The sequence below is a fragment of the Setaria italica genome, chromosome VI (assembly GCF_000263155.2).
Source record: "Setaria italica strain Yugu1 chromosome VI, Setaria_italica_v2.0, whole genome shotgun sequence".
Lineage (NCBI taxonomy): Eukaryota > Viridiplantae > Streptophyta > Magnoliopsida > Poales > Poaceae > Setaria > Setaria italica.
In genome coordinates, this window is record NC_028455.1 from 25424066 (window position 1) to 25437131 (window position 13066).

Below are 13066 nucleotides of genomic sequence, written 5' to 3' on the forward strand. Positions count from 1 at the left end.
CAGGGGAAAACAAGTCAACTACTCGCTGATAATAACGCTTGAAGAGCAGTAAACAGTGTCTACAAGTAACAGCTACAGACCTCTGGGGCTTCCTCTTACGAGCAACAGACCCACAGGAGCTTTGCAATCTTGTCCCGAAACACAGCTAGCCACGTAATAGATGCAAAACATCTGGGTGGCGGGGCCAGGCGGGGATTTTGTTTTTTTTTTAATTTTTTAATACCCTTTAGTATGGTTATTTCAACTGTACTAAAGGACCCCCTCTAGTACCGAATTGGTAGTACTGTTGCGAAACCGGTACCAGAGGGGGGTTCCCAACCGGTACTAGAGCCGTTTTCCCTAGTAGTGACATTTGTGATGCTGCCTGTCTATGCTTGAGAGTTGAGAAGCTGATTATTTCTAAATTGTAAGGACGATCAGAATCTGGTGCAACTGCAATGTGTCCTGTGAGACTGAACAACTTGTTGTGGCTGGAGCAGCACTAAGATTCTTCAGCCAAAGAAATCTAAGAAGCAGTTTTCAAAAAGAAATCTAAGAAGCAGAAGTAACCATCCCGAGATTATCAGATTCATTTCTAGGCATAGCTAGTGTCTCAGTGGATATCTGGAGCTGAGTAACCTTGGGGCTGTATTCAGATATTAGCACTCAAAAGCAACTTGGAAGCTCATAGAACAATCATTTGCATCACCAAGTTGCACTTAAAATTTTGAAGTATGATGTTTATCTCTTTCCTAAAGCTGTACCTGTGGAGTGTGGCTTTTGTACCTCAGTAGATGCACCATGTAATTTGCTTACTTCTTTCAATCAATGAAATGGATCCAAGTCCCCATTGCAATTGTTTGCAGCTTATTGCTCTGTTCGCTTGAGCTTATCAGCCAGCTTATCAGTCACAGAACAGTATTTTTCTCTCACAACAAATCAGCCGTTTCAGCTTTTCAGCCGGCTTATAAGTTCAGCCGAACAGACCCTATACTTCAAGATACCATCGCAATTTGTGGCTTCCTGTGTAATTCCTGGCTTTTTGTCCATTGCGATTTTCGCAGAATATCAATGGTGTGGAGTACTCAGCTACAACTTACAATGTTGATCTGAAAATGTAATGGCACATGTATCACAAAACTCGAACAAAATATGCCTCACATATTAATCTGAATCTAATCAACATTATGATCAGGATGGATTCAAGAAGACAGCAACAACTGATCATAAGGAATTGCACAATTTGTGTGTAAACTGCCTCAACAAAAAATAAAAGACTTGACAGTAGAAAGTAGAAGCAGCCTCAGATCAGTTAGTCCTTACTAGGGATAACCATGTGACATGATCTGAAAAATGTACAATTAACATAACTCAATAACCAACTCCAACTCAGCATTCCACTTTGCTCAGCTATGGCAGAAAATAACAAAATTGTTTTGCTTTCTTTTGCTGTTCTTCCACAGCAGAAAATAACTTGGAATTTGTTCTGTTTTACTCCTACTTCATATTCATATGAATGCTACTTATTTATGCCCCCATGAATAGGATGATTCTTTTTTTGCTCTTTCTTGTAGCTGTTAAAAGACTGCAGAGAAAAGCAGTGCCAGTAAACCCCAATTGCATAAATCTACTCGACTACTCCATCTGCAATCAGCAGCTAGAGCTGGTGGGTGTTTGTGTTGAGAAAGGGACTCCTCTCCTATCCTGTGATAGCAAAGAACCTACTCTCTCCCATCCAATTTACTTGACTAACTTGGGAGGATCATGCAAAGATTATACAGTTCCAATTCTACAATTCTGCTTTGCGAACAGCGCAAACTTTTTGAAAGAAAAATAATCTACTCCCTGACTTGGGAGGGAGTGCATTCATGCGGACAAGTTTGGGTATTAAAAGAAAAGAGTAACACAAGCACAGTTCACAGATTGCCAAATGTAATTTGAACGAACGGCACACGACGTGCTATTGATATAGCATAAAATTTCTATTGATATAGCAGAAAAAATACAAAATTATACCCCTAGAAGGTCATAACGAGGCAAAGAAGAGAAACTAAAAAAACAACTAAGAAAAATCCCAGCAGGTTGGATTAGGACATCAACACACGCCGAACTCAAACACGCCTCAGACACTCAGGTTGGTTGGGTGGGGGTAGCGACACCACCGGACACTCCACAATCCCGCTGCTCATGTACCAACAGCAGCACCATCGCCTGGACACAAGGCCTTCAGAGGATAACCCATCGTCATCACCAGCACCGTCAAAAAATGATGATGTCCCACGCCGAGCCAGCCACTGCCATGCAGGGTTAGCCGTCGTGATCCGCTGCAAGCCGTGTAGCTGCCATACCATCGGGTCCGCTTGTGCCTCCCTACGAAGTTGAACTACACCGGACTAACACCCGCGAAGCAGGGCTAGCCGTCGTACGTCGCTGAGAGCCATCGAACCGACACAAGAACAGCTGCCTCTGGACATCAACTTCTAGCCCCGTGCACCAAGCTCAGGATGTGTACCGTGGAATCAAGCAATCCAGTCACCTCGTTGAAGAAAGCAAAATGCCACATGGGGCCTCTGGCAGCCAGCGGAGGATCACCTTGCACCGAAACAGCCACCGCTCCACGGGACCACCCAATACCTCAACACACAGGTCTCTTTAGCGAAGCAAATCTGCCGGCCACCTCCTACCACGCCGGCATCATGCCAACTTTGTGGTCACCACTAGTGCACGGCTCCTCCAAACCGTCGCCCTCAACCGCCAAGCAGAAGTCTTGCCCTCTAGACATTGCACCAACATCCACTGCTTGGCCACCAAACAACCACCATGGTCATTCGCACCCCGAGTCTTCAACTAGGTCACCATCCACTCCACCACAAGGCCCAAAACCACCATGGCAAGAGCAAAGCACCGACACGGCCGATGCTATGCGTGTCGGTGTTTAGACCCAGCAACCTACCGAGGGGATACCCGAGGTAGTGTTTTGTGCGTGGGGCTCGCCGAAGACCAGGAACTCGAAGGTGAACTCGAACACACGATTTAGACAGGTTCAGGCCACTTATGTCCTGTAATACCCTACATCCTGTGTGTTGGTTGGTTTGTATTGATTGATGAGATGTTCGGAGAGGGTTCTTGCCTCGCCTTATATTGCCGGGGGCAGGGTTACAAGTCGGTTGTTGTACAAGAATACTAGTCGGATTCAACCAGAGAGTCCTACTCTAATTGCTACGAGTAGTTTCCTAATCCTCGACTAATCCTTGTTCGCCACGTAGACCACGCCATCCTGCATTGTAGTCTCTATGTCTGACACATCTTGGTGTACAGACTTGTATTGTAGGACTGTCCAAGTCTCCCGGTGGGCCCATAGATGTGTGGCCGACACGTCCTCGAGTACCTTTTAGCCAAATGCAGCAGCCCCGAGAACTTATGTAGATGTCTCCGACTACCTTGTGGTGCTCCTTTGAGTACTCCATCGGATTGAGTCTTTGAATGTGCTCGAGTACTGCCATGCGGCTAAAAGGTGCTCAAGCACTAGTCAATTTAGTCTTGAATCTTGATCTTTAAATGGAAGTGCGATTCGAAAAAATTGCACTCCATATGGAGTAGCCCTCGAGTATTAGGTTGCATCGAAGAATCAAACTGAGGGTCAATCTTGTAATTTCACATCTTTTTCCCTTAAAATCCAAAGAAAAAACTTTTTGTCCAATGGGCATGTGACACACAGCCCCCGAGCCGTTACACGACTAGTTTTGGTATAAGGGTCAACCACTGGTCCTATGTGACCATTCACCTTCAAAAAACTTATCTCTTTCGGAAAACTTGGTAACCGTTCTGACGATAACTGATGGCTTAAAAAATGGAATATTCCCTGTAATCTTCGCTGCTCAGTTACCTTGTGCCACGGCTATAAATGATAGAGGAATCTTATCCCTTTCATTTACCCGAGATAGTGCGCCCGAGCCATTCATCTTCTCCACTGTCGCCCTAGCGCCACCGCTTGCACTCCCCGAGCATTGTTGCCCTAGCACCACCGCTTGCCATCCCGAAGCACCACCACGCCCCACTGTGTAGCCACCCAGCTAATTCGCCAGAAGACCATCGGAGCAATGGCGCCCAAGAAAGCATCCTCAAGTAAGGTGGCGGAGTCAAAGAAGCGCAAGGCTGCCAAGAAGGAGAAGGAGGTCTAGCTGTCGATGCCCAAGTACGGGAAGACCGACCAGATGGTGCCCCCAAGTCAAGCCATGGCCTGGAAGCCATCCATCTTAAAGGAGGCGAACATCAAAGTACTGGTGCGTGCCAATCTTCTCCAGGAGAAGGAGTTCGGGGATTGGAGGGAAGCAGCCGGAAATCCATGGCATTTTGAGGCGTACCCGGATGAGGCAGTGATCTTCGTGCACTTCATTGAGCGCGGGCTGGCTCTACCGTCATTCAAGTTCTTCAGGGGGTTGCGAGGTACTATAATCTGGGACTAGTCTACCTCAACCCCAACTCCATTTTGCACATTGCAATCTTCGTGCACCTCTATGTGGCCTTCCTGGGGATTCAGCCCCATTTCCAACTCTTTAGGAAGTTCTTCAGAGTGAAGCCCCAACCCCACACACTAGTAGTCGGAGGGGCAGGGATCTAGCTTCGGGAGCGGTACAAGAGCCAATACATCGAGTACGAGATGATTGACTCCCATTCTAGATGGAAGCAACGGTGGTTCTACATTGCAAATCATGAGCCCCATCTTCCCAAGGTCACCAACCATAATCTAGTGTGGAACAACCACTGGCTGGATGAGCCGAGTAGTTCTGACGGCTTTCAGCTGCTGGATTTGATTAGGAAGATCGCCCAACTCAATAAGGATGGTCTCACCGGCATCGGCGTAGCCATCAGCTTCATGAGAGGCATGTCCAGCCCATGCAGCTTCATTGCACTGCAGGGTACGACTACCCGGGTTCTAACAACCCGTCAAGGATGATGTTGGAGGAGATATCCCCTAGCGAGGTGATGGCACGCCTGAAGCATTTCTTCAAGCGTGTCAATGGTATCCCGGCGATCTTGCGAGAGCACTGCACCGGAAACCCGCTGAATCCTGTAAGTACCCGTGGCCTGCAGCCCCAAGTACTAATGTTGATATCTGTTCATTGTGATGACTAGTCATCTATTGCTTGTAGGATGAGTTGAACTTGTATGTCTCTAACCCTCCACCAGATGCTGATGTCACACCTCGTATGCAGTCCCTTGAGGCTATGCAGAGGGTGCTCGAGGAGGAGGAGGAGAAGAAAGGAGAAAGGGAGGAGTCACCAGACTGGTCCTCCCTCAGCAGCTTTGATTCAGAGTCTGCTGAAAATTTTGTGGTTAAGCCCCGTCTTTCCGATTAGGCGGGGTCGTCTTCCAGAATGTCCCAGCGTATAGCAAAGGACGTTCAAGAAGTCGATGTGGCGCCACCCCCGAAGAAGGCGTGTACTACCGCTACCAAACGGGTGGTGAGAGAGGTGTTAGCCGATGAAGTCCCCCCTTAGCTAACAAGATCCTAAGGATCGAGTACCCATTCGGTGTTTGCTTTATCACCAAAATCTGACTTTAATCTTGCTGATGTGCAGGTAGTCAAGGAGGAGATAGAGGTGGAAGAACCAACTACTCTGATCCTACGGTGACGGAGGCTGCCGACTATACCAGAGGTCCCGACGTCAAGTACTCAACGAAAGGAGACGGCGACTAAGGCCGGCGAGGATTCGCTGTGATCTAGCAAGCCGCATCAAAGAAGTCATCACCTACTGTCAAGGCCCTGCGCCTAGGAACCGGGCCCTCCCATAGGATAAGAAGGTCTACCTAGTAAGTATTCGTGTACCGATGTCAACTTGGTGTCATCGAGTAGTATCACCAAGTAATGTATTGTAACACTTGTCTTGTTGTAGGAGATCCACCAGCATGGAAACCAAGGGCTTGAGTACGACGTCTGATGCTAATGGCAGTAGCCGCTTAGCGCAGGAAGTCATCTTAGGGTCTGGTGCTGATGGCGGTAGCCACTCAGCCCCCAAGCTTGCCTTGGCGCCCACAGTTCTGCCGCTGAAGGATCAGCCCACGCTCGAGGTTGCCCTAGGTGCGGTATCTCTTGTCGCAACTCTTATGCACGGCATGTTGGTGTCATTTGACATATCTGTAGTGCCAATCCCCGAGCTACCGGAGGTTGAACCCGTCGCGGAGAGTACTTATGCGATGGTGATGGAATTGGCGGCCATGATGTTGAATCCAGATGCTGAGCCGGAACTGAAGGTCGGGGTGGAGCCAGAAGCTGAGGTTCAAGTGGCGGCCACCGATGAAGTCGAGGCTGCACGTGTAGCCCCCGAGCCACAAGCTGACGTGGAGGCTACCGGGGCGCTGCAAGTGTTGCCCATTGTCTCACCGTCCGAGGCAAGGCCATCAACTAGTCACGCGGCGACTACCTCCTTGTTGTCAGAGGTTGGTCCGTCGACTAGCCGGGCGATGGTCCCTCTTGGTGCACCGGGTGCCGAGGAACATGATGGGGTCCCTCCCGTGGTGAACCGAGAGAGAGACTAGCTGATAGCTGACACCCTGGTCAACATGGATTTTGAGGCCATATTGATGGACATGTACCACCAAGTAGGCGAGTACACACAGATAGGCTTTACTTCTGCTCTTGATCTTCGTCTTTAAATTGGTACTCGTTGCTGAACACGAGTACTTGCTCTGTTGTTGTAGACACTGATCCAGCACTCCCGTGAGAAGTCAAAAATTCTCGAAGAACTTGGAGATACCATCCAGCGGGCCGAGGCACTGGAGCACAAACTAACCGAGGAGAGGCAGTACTCCTCCCAGCTTCTTATGAAGTATGATGGCCAGGCTGCCGAGTATTGGAACCTTTTGTAGAAAGCTGATGAGGAAGGATCGGCTCCAGACACTCAACAGAGGCTTGAGGACCCGAAATGAAGGTAAGCTGTTATCCTCCGTTGTCTTTGAGTACTCGTTTAGCTTTGGTGATGCTGACTTTGTTTGTTGCCTTTGTGCTTGCAGAGCTCACCAAGGAGAATAACGATCTCCAGAGTCATGCCGTGGATTGACAGAATGCATACAACCGAGTCACTGATGAGTACGACAAGGTGATCAAGAAGCACGAAACCCTGGAGCACAAGTTTGACAAAGAGAAGCAGCTGCGCAAGGACGGGGGAGGTCCAACTTGTAGACCTGATGAAGAAACTCCAAGCGCAGCAGGCTGAGTTGGAGGCGAAGGACCTTGCTCTCAAGGAGCTATCAGAAGCCGCTCAGCCTGTTGCTGACATGGTGGAGCCCTCGGAGGAAGACGTGAAGCCTCGCCCTTGGTGGAGATACTCAAGGATGTACCCAGGAATTTCACCAGCTACGTGAAGAAGACTACGGAGTCTATCTCCAAGCAGCTTCTGGCGATGGTGAAGTCGTTCTACCCACAAACCAACTTGACGCCTATGGTAGAAGGCATTGCCGAGGACTGCTCTGATGAGCAGTTCCAGCAGTACTTGGAGGAGATGGCTCCCATAGCTCAAGAAGTAGCTGGTTAGATAGACCTTGAGTGATCTGCAAAAACAATTGTCTGTAATATAAACAAGTTATGTTAATGCAAATTGTTTGAAGTCTTGTCACAATTTTTGTTTGCTTGTCAACTTGTTTGAATTTCCTTCGGTTTAGTGCATCTTATGGACTACCTAGATGTTTGCTCGTGTGGTAGTCTTGAGTTCCGCGCACAAGGCTGCTCTTGGGAGCCTCTTCAAATACTCTAGTCTAGATAAGGACTCGGGTAGTGTAGGTAACTCCCAAGTAGTTTGACAACTTCTGTCTGCGAAGACCGTCAATGGATAGATTTGACCAAGGATCCGATTAGCTCGAGATTTGTGCATGTAGGCTTGCTTCTGCGCAAGTTGCTGCTATCCAACGAGTTACATAACTCGGAGCACATGTGTGCAGACTTGTGAATACAAGTTGCAAGTAGGTAGAGACTAGTCTTTTGCGATAAAAAATAACTCTACTTTATTGAATTGTAACTATACAATTGTGGCCGATGGCCGGTTTACATGAGTAAGTAGATTATGGGTGGAATCGACACAAGTGTTCAATGTTCCACGAGTTGTCGACTTCTTCGCTAGTGAGAGTTTGGAGCCTATATGACCCAGGTCCAGTGAACTTGGAGATGAGGTAAGGACCCTCCCAAGGTGAGTTTAGCTTGTGTAGCCCCTTGGTGTCTTGAATACACTTGAGGACCATGTCGCCTGTGTTGAACGAATGTTCTTTGATGTTGCGATTATGGTAGCGGCGGATTCCTTCAAGGTACCTTGCTGACTGGATGAGTGTTGCACAATGAGCTTCTTCAAGGCTGTCTAAGTTTAGACGCCTTGTTTTCTTCAGCCGCGCCTTCCTCGTATTGCTCGACTACTGGAGATTTCCACATGATGTCGGCGGGTAGGACGGCTTCTGATCCGTAGACTAGGAAGTGGGGTGAGTACCTTGTAGGCTTGCACGAATGTGTGCGAAGCCCCTAGAGGACATTGGGTAGCTCCTTGAGCCGCTTGCCTACTTTGGTGTTACTAATGTTGTGTAGTCTCTTCTTGAGAGTTTCCAGTACCATCTCGTTGGCACACTCAACCTAGCCGTTGGCCCGCGGATGAGCAACTGAGACGTACCGGACGTCGATCCTGTTATTCTTGCAGTACTCCCAGAACTCGTGATTGTTGAAATTTGAGTCCAAGTTCGTGATGATGCGATTGGGGAAGCCGTAGTGATGGATGATCTCGTTGAGGAAGTCAAGTACTCTATCTGCCTTGGGGCAGGTCACTGGCTTCACCTCTATCCACTTGGTGAATTTGTCGATCGCCACAAATACTTGGTTGAATCCCCCGAGCATTGTCGGCAGAGGGCCAATCATGTCTAGCCCCCAGCATGCGAAAGGCCAGGAGGGCGGTATGGTGATGAGCTTATAGGGAGGGACGTACTACTGCTTGGTGAAGAATTGACAACCTTGGCACTGGCGGACTAGTTCTTCGGCGTCTTTGAGAGTTGTAGGACAATAGAAACGTGTCCTGAAAGCTTTGTCTATGATCATTCTGGATGTTGCGTGGTTGCCGTAGATGCCCTTGTGAATCTCGTTCCGTATGTCCTTGCCATCATCACGTGAGACGCACTTCATTAGTACACCTAATGATGCGCCTCATCTGTAGAGCTTATCCCCAACTAGAACGTAGTTCTTGCTGCGCCGTGAAACTTGCTCTACTTCTATCTTGTCGGGAGGCAGCTTGTGCTCCTTGATGTAGTCGATGAAGGGGGTTCTCCAATCTACATCGATCATCATAACCTCCCGGTCTAGCGCATCATTGCCGCGATCGGTGGTTTTAGATGGTGCCGGCTTCTGTATGGATGGCTTGTGTAATTCCTGGAGGAAGACCCTAGCTGGGACTTGGGCATGAGTTGACCTGAGCTTGGACAAGACGTCTGTCAGGCATGCATCTCAGGCCCACGAGTAGGCCCTGTGCAGGCCATTAAGGGGCGTACTCGGACGTAATCAAGACTCGGGGGCTACGCAGCAAAGCATATCCTACTCGGACTCCCGAAGACTAGTTAGGTATACATATGGAAACTACTCTGTCTACACTGAGTAGAACTCTGTAACCGTACCCGACTAGGATCCTAGCTACAACCCTGCTCCCCCGATTATATAAGGACGGGCAGGGACCCCCTCAAAGTCAACTCTCTCAACTCACCCGAGTTCAATACAATCAACACACAGGACGTAGGATGTTACGTGATCTAGCGGCCCGAACCTGTCTAAATCATGTTCCTTGCGTCACCATTAACTCCTTGATTCTCTACGACACCCACCGCACAAAAGACCACCTAGGGTACCCCCTAGGCGGGTTGCCGGTCTAAAATACCGACAATGTCTGCGGCCACGTTGTTGTCACGAGCGTTGTTGTCACAAGCCACATGATGGAACTCCAGACCAGAGAACTTATTCTCCAGCTTGCGCACTTCAAGGCAGTACACATCCATATTATCCTTGTGGCAATCCCACTCGTCGTTGACTTGGTTGATGACTACCAGTGAGTCACCGTAGACCAACAACTATTCGATTCCCAGCGAGACTGCCAGGTGGAGCCCGTGCAATAGCGTCTCATATTCTGCTTCGTTGTTGGAGACCTCCCAGAAGATTTGTAACACATATTTGAGTTGTTCGCCTTTGGGAGAGATTAGGAGTACATCTGCGCCGGTGCCCTCAAGCTTGAGTGATCCCTCGAAGTACATGACCCAATGCCCTGGTCGTTGTGCCAGCGTGGGTACTTAATTTTGCCACCACTCTGCCATGAAATCGACTAGTGCTTGCGACTTGATGGCGGTCCTTGGCTTGAATTCCAGGGACAAGACTCCGAGTTCTACTGCCCACTTGGAGATTCTTCATGTTGCATCTCTGTTATAAAGTATGTCTCCCAAGGGGAAGTCTGTGATGACAGAGATGTTGTGTTCCTCGAAGTAGTGTCGTAGCTTCCGCGAGGTGAGTAATATTGGGTATAACAGCTTCTATACTGGCAGGTACATGGTTTTGGAGTCTGACAACACCTCACTGATGAAGTAGATGGCCCTTTGTACTTTGTATACATGGCTTGGTTCTGGTCTTTCGACCATGATCGCCATGCTGACGACATTTGTAGTCGTAGCGATGTAGAGCAGCAAGTCTTCATTGGGAGTAGGCACCGTGAGGACCGGTGGCTTTGATAGGAAGTCCTTCAACTGTTGAAGGGCTTGTTCCGCCTCCTCGGTCCACTGGAACTTGTCTTGCCGCTTGAGTAGTTGTAAGAAGGGTAGTCCCTGATATAAATCTGTTGAGGGCCGTCATGCATCCAGTTAGCTTCTGGACGTCCTTGATGCATGATGGAGCGTGCAAGTTGGTGATGGCAGCGATCTTCTTGGGATTAGTTTCGATTCCTTGATGGTTGATGATGAACCTGAGTAGTTTTCTGGAGGGTACACCGAACACACACTTTGTCGGGTTCAGTTTCCTCCACCGGTATGCTCACAGGCTTGCGAAGGTTTCTTCGAGATCCACCATAAAGTCGTCGGGATTTCTGGTCTTTATGACCACTTCATCCACATACACCTCGACGTTGCGGTGTAGCTGGTGCTTGAAGCACTCCTGGATGGCTTGTTGATATGTGGCGCCTGTGTTCTTCAACCCGAAGGATATTGTAGGGTAGCAGAAAGCTCCATATGGGGTGATGAACAGTCTTGATCTGGTCTTCTTCCTTGAGTAATATCTGGTGATACCCCGAGTAGCAGTCGAGGAAATAGAGTAGAGCGCACCCAGCCATCGAGTCAATGACTTGATCAATCCTAGGGAGCTCGAAGGGATCCTTCGAACAGTGCTTGTTGAGGTCCGTGTAGTAGACACACATCCTCCACTCGTTGTTGTTCTTCTTCCGCACCAAGACAGGGTTAGCCAACCACTCTGGATGAATGACTTTTTTTATGAAGCTAGCTGCGAGTAGTTTGGCCAATTCTTTTTTGATGGCTTCTCTTCTGTCTTGGGCGAACCGACGTAGTCGTTGTCGCTTGGGAGTAGCTTTGGGATCTATGTTCAGTGAGTGCTCGATTAACTCCCTGGGTACCCCCAGCATATTAGATGGCTTCCATGCGAAGATGTCTCGGTTGGCCCGGAGGAAGCTGACGAGCGCGTCTTCCTATTTGGGATCTAGCCTTGAGCCAATCAGGGCTGCCTTAGAGTTGTTGCCGGGGTCGAGGTCAATGGCTTTGAGATCAACTTCTCCGCCTGCCATGGCAAACACCAGCAAGACTCGCCACCCTGCCAGCACCCTCACCCCAACCAACCACCATCTCCTTCATCGCGCGCAGAACCATCACACCTTTGCACGATGTCCTCTCTGCACTGGGCTACTGCTATAGTGCTTCTCCATTCGTCGCATCAGACCTCCGCACACATAGCCTCCTCAACATTGCCCTGCATGCCCCGCACAGACCTCCACACACGGGCCTCGCCGCGCGAGCCTCCACTAGCAAGCAGCCACCTCCCTCACCCATCTCCGCCTCCGTAACTCCTTTGGAAGGAGAGGTGGCCCGACGATGCCCGCACCACCACCTCAGTGTCGCCAGTGCACCCCTGCACAAGGCATCCCCGCCGCGCCACCATGGCACCGCTGGCACCCTCGCACAGGCCACCCCGGTTGTGACACCATGCTACTGCCATTGAAGACACAGGAGTTGCCGAGCAGAGGAGGCACCATGGCGTCGCAGGGACACCACGCTGATCGCCATGGCCCATATCTGGCCGGCCGCCGCCGTCCAACCACGCGCAGTGGCTCGTGTTGCCGCCGGCCCGCGCCCTCGGGGGCACCGAGGCTAACGCCCTCACAGCCCTGGAGACCCGCGGACCAGCACGTCACACCACGACCACCTCCACCTCCGTCGCCTCCAGCAGTTGCTGGGCTGGCCCCACCAGGATGCCCCGATGCCAGCCGACGCCTCCACCTCGCATGCGCACGGGTTGCGCAGCCACCGGATGCGGCCGGCGTTGTGCCGGATCCATGCCCCCCCTCCCCCCCGAGCTCAATCGCCGGCAAGCTCCCTCTAGCGGCTGCACCCGCCCAGATCCACCGGAGGATGGGGAAGGGGCCCCGCCGCCACCCTCATCGCGAGCCGCACAGGCTTTCAGCGACCCTCTCAAGTGGCGGCACGGCGAGAGGAGGCGTCGAGGGAAGGGCGGCAGCTAGGGTTCCTGGGCCGCCTAAGTCGCCCACGCAGGGGCGACGCGAGCGTCGGGTGTGTAATTTGTAGGTGGAGAAGAAACAAAATTACTAAAATTGAATCCCTTTTGGCAGAATGTGAAAAATTCCCTTCTAGCTAATCTTTTACCTAGCATTAGCACTTTAGCAGCAGTTTCGCATCACACTTTCACTAATTTGTTCTGTTTTACTCCTACTTTAGATTCCTATTTATGCTACTTCTTTATACCCCCAGGAGGCCAGGAATAAGATGATTCTTTTTTTTTATCTGCTTCTAGCTGTTGAAAGACTGCGGAGAAAAGCAGTGCAAGTTAAACCCCAAGTGCAAACAC